Below are 12,695 nucleotides of genomic sequence, written 5' to 3'. Positions count from 1 at the left end.
AATATGTAAAGCACTTTGAGCTACTGTTTGTATGAAAATGTGCTATATAAATAAATGTTGTTGTTGTTGATTTACAAGAGGTGCATGTGATGCCCCATTGCCCCCAGCCATTAGCACTGACCCTTGTTGGTATAACTAGGATTTCATAATCAAGATGGGCCAGAGCATGTGAGGAGGCCTTATTGTGCAAAAGTATGCAGAAGTTTATTCAATCTAGAACAAAGAATTAAAGTTTCACAGTGAAAATATAAATAAGCCATCTTTAAAATTGTGCCTATAAATCAGCATCTTCGGGAATGCTCAATAATTATCGTAAAAAACAGATAAATACTTTTAAAAACAAATATTCATTCCGTGATAAATTAATTTTCCCATTTTAGGAAGCTAGGTGAAATCCATTCTGCATGACGGTCTGCCACCTCTATCAGCACCCGCAGAACTTCCTGCAGTTAGTGCCACTTTCGTTGGTACCCAAAGATCCCTTGAGCTATAGGCACTCTCTTCACCGATGCCGGCTACAGTTTTTTTCCAGAATTACGTCCTGCATACCTACAGTACAGAAGAGCGTATGCCTTTTAAAGGTACACTGTTTTCCTGAATCTGTGCTAACGCCTTTATGTACCCATCATTCTTCCTCTCAAAAATCAAAGCAAGGGCTCTGTAGCACATGTCCTTACTATACTCTATCACTATCATTGTCACAAATTTACCCAGGGACTCATCATTCTCCATTTGACTTCCTCACACAGAAAGACTTGATGCAAATCTTAGGGTTTCTGAATCAGATGCAAATACTAATCCAGCTTTGCTAACATGAAATTGCTCTCGCCCCAACAGCCAATCAAGTTTTTAAGGGTCTTCAATATATTGTGAGGCTCCCCTTCCCTTCTCAGATAACCATTCTCTATGTGTTATGATTGGGGGGCTCTCCAAGTCGCAATTTTCCAGTGAGGACCAGAATCGACTTCAAGCTCAAGAAGCAGGCTTTTTGGCCTGTAAAGTCCAAGACAGGGGTAAAGACAGCTAAATCTGAAACAACCTCTGGCCCGAATGACAGTAAAAAATTCCTTACTGTAATTAGAGTTTGGCAACCAAGAAAATGAAAAAGCGATTTAAAAAAAAAAGCAGAATTTTTACAGAAGTTAAGTAATTCCAAAAAATAACAAATCCCCAATCCAAAAAAAAGTACCTTTAATGAGAGCAATAAGTTCATAAACTGGAGAATCCATTAATAAACATCAAGAGATATTAAGAACAACAACTACAGTATAGTCAAAACTAATGCCACAGCGTTAGCTCTGTATATATATCCTTCTTTTGGTGCTTGAGCGGGATTATTCTTGTGTAGACTGGAGAGCACGTTTTTCACAGTATAATTCAGCTCTTATCATATTTTCCACAATATGAGCACTGGCTACTTAAAGGACTCTGTAGTGTGGATTGAACTGACAACCTTCTGGTTGACATTCCAGTTCTTTACCCACTAAGTCACACTGCACAGAAATGATAAACCTTTGCCGCTTACAGTATGGCACAACCAACACCTGAAAAATATGACATGGCTTTTAGTGCCTTTATTTGCTTGAGGTTTTGCCATTCTCTACATTAAAATGAAAGTTATCTCGCAGAGCAAGCTAGTGAAAATCTGCAGCTCCTTTGTGGAACCTTCCCCAAGGATTGCCACATCACTGCATGTCGGATCACAATATGCTTCAAACATCTGCCTGCCCAGCTGCTTCAATGGTATCTAAAGGCCTGTGGCTCAACAGCTTTTTCAAAAATGTAATTTTGGGGGTGTTTCTGCTTATCGTTTATTGATTGGGTAGACATTCAGTTTTCAATTAAATAAAGCTCATGGTGTTTCATTGTTTTTTATTTGGAATACCCATTGACCAACCCCTCATCACTGTGAAGACAAAAATTCAGTATAGTGAGTTAATAGATGGTAATGAGATTTTTAAGACATAACTGTACGCCAGAGGTGCCCACCTGGATGTGCCATTTTGAGCCCTCAACTTGCTCCCTTATGGTCAATTTTTAACTTCTATTCTGCATTGGAATTCGGTCCACTCTTGAAAGATGAGATAATGGTGGGCCGACTCTACATGATATTACCTCTGATTTTCTAGTCATAGATACATTTTTGAGACCGGTCAGTCATGGTGAACAGAGAGACGAAAGGTAAAGCTCTCGATTTACTGGATGATCTACGTTCTTACACTCACCTATGGTCACAACCTTTGGATAGTAACTGAAAACACTAGATTGTGGATGAAAGCGGCAGAAATGAGCTTCCGGTGCAGGGAGTCTGGGCTCAGCCAAAGAGTCCTCATGTACACCCATTTCCACGCTCACATTGCGATGTATAAAAACTAAACTTGGCGTAAAGCCACGAACATTCTCACACCAGCCATAACTTGACTTTTCACGTGGACTTTGATATCTGACCACTTCTTTTTTATTTCGGGCACTGTGCAACTTTCTGAACATCACCTTTCAAGTTTGTGTATTACTCAACCAACTTCCTTTTGTTGTTTATACCACCAGAAATAATTTTGAACCAACACAGGATTGTTATTCATGAAGTCTTTCATACTGTTGAATATGTTTGAATGTTATTTTAATCTAATGAGTATTTTCTTATGTTTTAAACCACTTTGCCTTAACTTCTGCTGCTAATTATTGTCCTCTTTGAGTCTATAGAAGTCCTGAGATGCCTCTGCTAATGGCTGAGTGAAGTAGTAGCTCCTGTTTGTATTGTTTATGCTATGTTTCATCCACAATCTTCTTCCTGCTAATTTCGATTTTTGGGTTTGTTTTGTCATTGTTGTACTTATCTAATGCTATGCTTTTTATTGTGTGTCATGAAATGGTAAGATTTTTGGTCCTCAAATGGCACCATTGTTTATTTCCATCAGTAGGTCCATCTTAAATGTTGCTAGGGGAGTGACCTCTGAGGTTGGGACCCATGCGTAATGAATGGGACAGGATAAAGAGACAAGTTCAAATCTTTATCCGATCTGCAGATACCAAATTTCTAAAGAATTCAAAGTTTATTATTGTGTTCTTTTCTCGTGTGTGCCCTCTTGTTCTCTCCACCATGTTTATTGCTTTTCGTACTGAGCTTCAGTTTCATTTTACTGTCTACCCTTTTTTTTCTCTGTTTTTGCTCAGAATGTTTATCTGCCAATTCATTGATAGAATATTGTATTTATTTTATAATTTTGTATTCTTTGAGCCTAAGGAGGCAGGGCCACCTACTTATACAGCTGGGTTACTGACCCTGGCAGGTATTTAAGTAAAAGTGTTCTCAATGCATCTTTAGTATTTACTATTGTGACTCCTGAGTTTGAATTTTGTGATTTTTTTTTTCTTTTTTGGATTTCCTGGTTTTGACTTCTGCTTTGCTTTGTACTGTTTTTGGCTTGCTGCTGTTTGCGTTCCTTTGCATTTTAGGCAAATTTTATTTTTCTGCCTTGCCTTTTTGTATGGAGGAATATTTCGGACAAAATGAAATAAATAAATAAATGCGTAAATAAATAAAAGTACTGTGAAATGTCAGCATAAATAAATAAATGTGTCATGAAATGACAGCCTTAATAAATATGTCATGAAATGAGAGCATAAATAAATAAATGTGTCACGAAATATGTTTTTCGTTGCTTATTTATTTATTTCATTTTGTCCGTAACATTACTGCAAACCGTCATGAAATACGGCTTGAAATAAAACTGTCACTTTCACTCGTCAAAGTTGAGAGGGTGGGCTCTAACACGCCCTCTAGTTACTGATTGGTGAATCGATAGCACAAGAATTAATTAGAAAAATGCTTACTACTGCCGATGAAATGGATTCTGCCGAAGATATTACGTATTTCAGAGAGAGAACTGAAGATTTATCGGAAGAAATTACAATGTTGGCGGCCCTTTTAGACTCCGACATAGATGAAACTGTTTTTGAAATTATCGAAGAACAGGTGGAACGGACTCGACTACACTCCAGTTCAGGTGATGCTGTACCCTGCTCTGGACGTCCATCCTTTGACATTCCAGCTGAGTCAATAGAACACCTTCTGTTATGCGGTTTAAAAGTACAACAGATTGCAGATCTGTATGATGTATCAGAGAAGACGATCACAAGGCGAATGAGCCAGTTTGATATACAAGCTGCAACGGCTGTATTAGTTTAGGTACTTTGACATGGAATGCCCAAAGCAGCTCCACCTAATATTTTGAACTGAACAACTTTACCACTGATCAGAGCTGTACAGTTGTTTGAAAAAGTAGCTGCAAATATGCAACTGACTTTCTACTCGTAAAACAAGGGTCAAATACTCAGTTCTAAAAGGGCCGCCAACATTGTAATTTCTTCCGATAAATCTTCAATTCTCTCTCTGAAATACGTAATATCTTCGGCAGAATCCATTTAATCGGCAGTAGTAAGCATTTTTCTAATTAATTCTTGTGCTATCGATTCACCAATCAGTAACTAGAGGGCGTGTTAGAGCCCACCCTCTCAACTTTGACGAGTGAAAGTGACAGTTTTATTTCAAGCCGTATTTCATGACGGTTTGCAGGAATGTTACGGACAAAATGAAATAAATAAATAAGCAACGAAAAACATATTTCGTGACACATTTATTTATTTATGCTCTCATTTCATGACATATTTATTTATTAAGGCTGTCATTTCATGACACATTTATTTATTTATGCTCACATTTCACAGTACTTTTATTTATTTACGCATTTATTTATTTATTTCATTTTGTCCGAAATATTCCTCCATATTTTTGGGCTTCCTTTTATAAATATTTTTAAAAAGTATTTGAGTTTTAATGGGTACATTGTGTTCCCTCTCTCCTTTTGAGATGCGTGACCTCGATTGCCTGTGCTACAATTTTTGGGCCTGTGCAGGCGTTTTCAGCTTGGAACTCGGCAAAAAACAGTCAGCTCATATCTGCAAAGTGGTCAGGTCTGGCTTTTGGTAGTTTTCAAGACCTACATTCATTTGTTTATTGTGGCAGGAATTACAATAGTTTGACTCCCATTCTTCAGATTCCCTTTGTTTTTAATTGTTTAAGTTCTCATTTTGATTCCCTGTTACTTCTTCTTTGATCTTCCACTTTATTTATATTATTGGGAATTATTAGAGAGCCTGTTTAGTTCTTTGGATCAGGGTGTTGCATTCAGCCATGGCTTTGTCTCTGGTTTGTTTTTATTTGTTTTATTTTAATTATTATTTTTCATATTATGTTTGTTTTATTTGTCATCATGTACTGTCTCTTTAAATGTTCAGACATTCCTTGTGCTTTGTGGATGGAGCCTTAGGAGGCAGGGCCATCCTGACATTACTTGCTGAGGCCTCCCCTGTTTTACTGAAGTTGTTGCAGTCTTTGCTTCTCCATACTGCCCACATATCCTATTCATTAACTTCAGCCCACAAAAGTAACCTTGTTAAGTTTCGTTCTGCTCAGCTTTCTTCCCGGTTGCTGAAATAAAACTGTTCTGTGACTAACTTCCCACAAAATTAAATGAGTTTTTTTTAATGTAGCATTGCTTCACCTCATATTGTAAGAAGCATCAAAAGGCTTTATTAGGAGCAACTTGGTTGTTTTCAGTCCATGCAACCCTCAACAAAATGCTGAAAATTGCTGCTAACTAATTAAGTTCCCTACCCGAGAGAAAACACAGCCCAAATTACCTCAATTAGAAGGCATCTCAGTTGTTTCTGTATTCCAGCAGGCAGAGTTCCAGATGTGCCTTAATTCCTCATGTGTGACCTCTTAGCAAATAAGAATTATCCTGGCTTTAGGGTGCCCACGACCATTTTAAGAATTAACTCTGACCTTTTACCTTGATTAATTACAGGCTGAAGACAGAGACATGTTTTATCCTTTCTATTTTTTAATTACAAACACCAGGACAAGTTCCTGACCATTGAAAAAGTTACTCAGAAGGGTCACCGTCAGAGTGTGAAACACTGTATGGTAAAAAGGGGACCCATTAGCGCTAAAGCATTGACCAAACATTGAATTCTTACTCTGGTACTATGGAGTGGGATTTTTTTTACTGAAGAAAAGGATCAGCAGCAATCAGTTGGCTCATATTATAGGTGGTTAAGAGATCAAAAGCACTCATTTTAACTGAAAATGTGACACCAGGATCACCCAGTGGGCATATTTGAACAGAGGGTGACAGACCAGTAACACCTAGTGTGGGCCTATTGTAACTGAAGATGTGAGACCAGTTGAACCCAGCAGCCATATTTTAACTGGGGATGATAGGCCTGCACCACCCAGCAGGCATACTGCAATTAGTCTTAAGAGAACGGTAGCACCCACTGGACATATTTTAACAGAGGATGAACAACTAGTACCACTCAGTACCCCTTTTTTAATTGGTATTGAAAGAAAACTGGGGGTGACAGACCAGTGACACTAAGTGAGCTTGTTTTAACTGAGGATAACAGACCTGTACCATCCTGGTGGCCTATTTTAACTGAGGGCAACATACCAGTAGCACCCAGTGGGCCTATTTTAAGTGAAGATGTGAGACCAGTAGAACCCAGCAGGCATATGTTAACTGGGGAAGGTAGACCCATGTGAGCCAGTACGCATACTACAATTGGTATTAAGAGAACAGTAGTACCCAGGGGTAGAACCCAGTGGGAATATTTTACCTGGGGACAATAAATCTGTAACACCTAGTAGGCCTACTTTAATGGGTGTTAAGAGAACAGTAGCACCCAGCTAGCATATTTTACCTGAGGATGACAGACCTATACCACCCAGTGGGGCTACTTTAATTGGTATTGAAAGACACATTTTCCCCAGGCAGCCTATTTTAACTAAGAGTGGCAGACCAGTATCCCCTCACCCAGATGAGATAACTAGAGATGATAGACCTGTACCACCCAGAGGACCTACTTTAATTGCTATTAACGGAAGGTTAGTACCCAGCTGGCATATTTTAACTGGGAACAATAGATCTGTACCACCTAGTAGGCCTACTTTAATTACTATTAAGAGAACAGTAGCACCCAGCAGACATGTATTAACTGAGGGTGATCGACCTGTATCACCAGTAGGCCTACTTGAATTGGTATTAAGAGAACTACAGCACAGAGTGGGCATATTTTAACTGGAGACAATAGACCTGTACCACCTAGTAGACCTACTTTAATTGATATTAAGAGAACAATAGCACCTGGTGGGCATATTTTAACTGAGGTTGATAGACCTGTACTACCCAGTGGGCCTTCTTTAATTGGCATCGACAAACCCATTTTCCCCAGGCAGTCACATTTTAACTAAGGGTGGCAGACCAGTAACCCCTTGCCTGGAGCACCTGCAGAGCGTATACGGCTCAATCGAATGTCGGAACCCAGTTCTACCTAAGCAGAGGGCCAAGCACATCCCATTTTGAGTGTTCTGTGTTTCCCAGATGCTTTCTTCTTCTTTTTTTGTAAACCACATCTCTGACCAAATATAAAGAGTGAGTGGAAATTAGACCACTAAGACTAACATAAGGAAACATTGAGGGTGAAGTCATTTTAATAAAGAGCGGTGAGCTGGAGGATCAGTCGGTTTTTATCCCCCTAAATCCTCAGCTCTTATTTTCTTCTTTCTCAGAGCGTCTGAAGTCTTTCTTTGGTGGCTTATCTAACCTCAATACAGACTGGTTGCTGCTGTGCTGCCCGTTTCGGCTTCTCTCTCAGTTTCTATCGTCTCCTTGTGATCAGCTCAAACAGATTCATTTTCTTTGTGGGAGCGCAAAATTGAAAAGCTACAGCTAGCCAGAGTGGAAACGATGCAAAGTCCCTCATCAACGCCCACCCTCCTCTGCCTGTCTCTCAGAATTATTTATAACTTATTTTTCTATTTTAATGTTAATTAATATTATCTCAGGACACAGCTTTGATAATGAGCTTTAGCACTGAACTAATTGTAGTAAAATATTTCTCCACTATAAAAGAATTATTATTAACCTGGGCGAATAAATAAAACCGATGGCCGATTGAGAACATTCATTGAGACGTGGAGGTCTGCCCAGTACTTAACAGCACAAAAACTGCAGCTCAGAGAGGTTTAACTCTTTCAGGGTGGATGTCAGCTTTTTCTTTGAATTTCAGGGGTAGAGGACAAAATTACCTGTAAATGGTGACAAAACTTTAGTTCGAGTCTCTTTGCTAGAAGGAAAGTTAGCTTCATTGATTTGATCTCGATTCCATGCACATGCACGAGTAGCAAAGAGCTACTGACATTGACATCTGGCAAGAGACCAAAGCGAATGCGCAATGGTCTCCATGGACGACATTTTGCATTATTATCTCTGACTTGTCAGACTCCAATTTTGATGCAAGTGATTTGGAGAAGGAAAACGAAAATGAGGTCCTGACATCACTGGATCATGGTGCTGAACACATTTGTTGCAGCTGATGCACCTACGGTAATGCTAGCCTGGGAAGACCACCACTTATGATGACAAGGGGGACAATCCAAATTGTGTCACATTGCAACTGCCACCACCACCACCACCCACATGACATGCTAAAACAATCAGGCAGCTGGCCTGCCATGCATTCCCATTGGCCGTCAAGCCAGAAATGGAGAACAGGTGCCAACAGCAACCACAACACGTTTTATGTTGATTAATATATGAAACCATATATCTTGGAAAAAATATTCAGCCCTCAAAGAGTTAAGGATGGAACGTGGAAAAAGTAAAGGACCTCGCAACCCCTAAATGGAGGCAAATAGCAGACCAAGGTAGAGTCAGAATTTGATTTGTTTTCCATGGGAAATATGAAAATATGGGCGAAAGCTTAGAAGTAGATCTCAGGTCAGTGCTGCTAGACTGGTGTGAAGGATCCGAGTTTAAATCCCTGCACATTTGTCCCAAAAAGGTGAATATGAAGGGACTCAGCTGGGCCAGCATTCTCCACAGTGTGAAACCAGTACCCTCCCAGTTTAACTCCACAATATGGCCTCTGTCACCAGGTGACAAGTCACTTACAGAGAAGCTGGCTTCTGAATCAGTAAGCAATGGCTAAAGGAGGACTCCTTCCACTTTGTTGAGCCTGCCGACTTGTCTTTACACAGCGGAGGGCTCTCTCTCACAGCGTGGCCGCCCCGCTACAACCCCCCAGTTTACCATTGTTCTTTCAACAGGAGACTTGAAGCAGAATTTCCCAAATTCAGTCAGCATCTCCTACTGCTGTAATGAGCAGCCCTACCAAGCACTGGGAACGTTTTTTGTCTTAAGTCATAGGTGGGGGGACTGAAATTGGCGTACCTGTAAAGTCTTCACACGGCCACCTGCTCCATCAATCTCCACATTGTTAACCATCAGTGTGTGATACTTTGGACATGTGAAACTGTGCTGGAAAATCAAATTCGACATACAGTACCACCCGATTTGTAGTCTGACATCCTTCGGCAATAAGATCTGCATCTGTCATCTTCAGGTTTTACATCTTCTCCAACCAGATGTCTCGCAATGTGGCATTGACTTCATTTAGCCTCACAAAGTCCATGTGTGGATGTAACTTGACATCATCAATCCCTTTAGGCAAATCCTATGAGAGCACAAGTCCCAAAATCACCATCTCCCAATATGCTCCCTGATGACATCATTATGGAAGGATGTGCAGCCGTGATCCATCCTACTGTATTCCTGAGTTACTTACACCACCAAATGTGTCCCTGAGGGAAGTTATGACCAAAACCAGTAGATTAAAAAGTAAAGCTTGGAGCATCCCAGAATAAACTGTATAAATATCTGAGGAAATCATAAGCTTTCCACCATTTCTTTAAAGTGTGTTGCATTTCCTGCATTTGAAATTAAACATCACCCAGTCCCAGCCAGTCACTACAAAACTCCACCTGAGTTTTAAAGTCACCTTACTAAAGTTCTATCCACAACTCATTTCCAATTTCCAGTCCTTGGTCCCTGACCTCACCTCTTAGCGATCTTCTATGGTGACCAAGGGTACTTTCAGCTCTGATCGCACATCAGCCTCCGGTGCCTCGTGTAACCAGTGGGACTGGGCACGTCCTAAACTCTTCACTTTCAATGAGCTACCCGCGGTTTCAGACGTGCAAAGCTCTCCGGAGCCGGCACCACAGGATTCTCCATCTGTTTGTCTATCATACGGCCTGAAAGTCACAGCCGGTCCCGAGTTGTTCAGTGCGTACCTCACGGAGGGAACTCATCCCTCCCACCTCCAGCCGTGAATTTCAAGGTGAACCACAAGGCTGGAAAAACAACAAGCAAACACAATTAAAGTAAATCCAATTAGGAAGAGAGTCTTGCTGAGGAACTGAGTGTGAAGACGCGAGACGGGCTTTGTTTAAGCAAGAAGTGATTTATGTGCTGGCAAAAACGATTTCATTAAACAAAAAAAAGACACTTTTCACAGCTTAATAATGTGTAGAACATGTGACACTTGTTAGGGGTTTCTTCATACTTTTACATTGTTTGGATGTATTTATTTACTTTTACCTTCAAAGTCATCGGTAATCGTCTTATCAAATTCCGGACAACTTGATTGCTAAAGAGCTGATTTGATTAATTCTGTCCTCCATCCACCACAAGGTAACATGAAGGACTACAGATGATCTACAGGAACGTCAGACTTGCCGAGACGCTTTCTCCCTCTACAGAATAGCAATTTTCTAGGTGGCGGGAGAGACTGCGCGTCTCCACCGGGGTGAGACGGTAGGGGAACGACAATCTGACATGGAGGTCAAGCCTCCTGGCTTTCAGAAACACTAGTTTAGAGAGGGGAGAGGCGGTGTTGTCCTCTGTTCTGGTGCCTCAGGAAACTCCGTGTGTCCTCACGTCCCGCCTTAAGGTGACCTCCTCGGAATTACTTTTCATTTTGCTTTAGGCAATCTGGGAGGTCGGGGATGGATGTAACTTAATCACACCACCCAAAGTCAATTATCTTCTGCACCCTCGAGAGCAATCAATTTCCATGTACGGTGCTCTTGGATTTACTTCCTCTGCGCCTAATGAGAGCCTTGATGGTTGTGGTTTCTGAAGTGCATTCAGATAAGCTTTGCTCTTCGGTGATGTCTAATGCCCCATATCACTTACTGACTCACTCCGGGCGACTTGCCCTGTACTACGGCATGTAAAGGTGACTTAAGTGCTTTCCGATTTACTGTTCTTCTGGCAGTTAACCTTGGCTGCTGCAAAATCCATTTAAGGGCATCAAAGCTGCAGAGAGAGAGAGAGAGAGAAAGAAAGAAAGAAAGAAAGAAAGAAAGAAAGAAAGAAAGAACCTACCCTTGTGGTTCAACTTATCACAGGCACCATATCCAGAGATCCTCAATTTAGTTCTCCAGGAAACTAAATCATTTGAGCAGAACTTCTCAAACATTCTAATCATCAGCCCACTTTTCAATGTTCAGGACCATACAAAGAATTTCCTTTTGTTGTTATCAAAAAATATATAGTGTAATATGAATAAATTGACATACGTGTCATGCAGGGTTCAGGCCCGACTGTTTACTGCTGGACACACATCACATAAATAAACGATGAGATCAGCAGTGAATGGGTCTTATGAGGAATCTGTTATTTGATTTAAAGCTGCTATCCCTGTATAGTAAATGTTCCCGTACAGGGACCTGTTTGTTTTACTGTGGGCATTTTCTTTACGTGATGCAGCTCATGCCTGTTTTTGTGCACTTGTCTCTTTACATGCTGATGTGTCTATTCACATGTTCCATTTGGACATTTACAGATAATTTTGTGTTCATACTCTTACTAAATAAATAAGGATTCAGATTAGTTAATGCAAAATATTTTACATGAAAAACAAAAGGAGAAATCATCACCATAATCCAGAGAAGAAAGTGGTCACAGGGTCACCATCTCATTTGCGCACAGTTTTCCTCCTGCTCTTAGTTTGTTTGTTCATAGATGCATCTACCCAGTGTATTCAGTTTCATAGGTTACTGCGGTTGATATAAAACAGTGCCTCCTGGTGGCTTGCTGGTAAATTTCCCCCTCACTTTCAAGTTTTCTTTATATAAAAATCTATAGCACATGAAACTCTCTTTTTTGAAAGCCACAGTGGCATCTACAGCCTAGACCCGTAGCCTGCTTAGTCTCACCTTTCCTTTATTTGATCCAATTCTTCCCCCAACTCCCTTCATCACCAGTCTCTAAATAACAGTGTGTCACCTTCATCCTAGTAAATGCCCTTGAAGAAGTGACTCCAGAAAGGCTTGCTGTCCTAATGTCCCAGTAATGGCTTCCAACACTTTGCTCAGTCTTGGCATCAATCTCTCAGATTCGGCCGGTGCATGCTGATCTTATCCTTCATTGTGCTGCGGCAAGGAGACACGCCGGAGTTCCACTCGTAGCTCATTAAATTAGTCAGGTGCTTACTGAATTGAATTACGAGCCAAGCAAAGCTCAGAAATATATCAGTGGGATCATAAAAGTCATTTGTGACAATTCCCACATGGGGGAACTGGCCATCCTGACCCTGTGGGTGGGGGACATGAAGTCGGAAATTTCTGAATGGTAAACTGAAGACACGGACTAACTGAGAGACAGCGGAACCGTAATCAATGTTATGGGCAGAAAGGGTAGCAAGAAATGTGGACTGAGAGTTAGAAACGGTAGAATGAGGGCATTAAGATGTGGAATGAGAGACGGAAATGGACAAAAGAAGGC

Source organism: Polypterus senegalus, chromosome 12 (genome assembly GCF_016835505.1).
Source record: "Polypterus senegalus isolate Bchr_013 chromosome 12, ASM1683550v1, whole genome shotgun sequence".
NCBI classification, from domain to species: Eukaryota; Metazoa; Chordata; class Cladistia; order Polypteriformes; family Polypteridae; genus Polypterus; species Polypterus senegalus.
Note: the sequence above shows the minus strand (reverse complement) of the source record.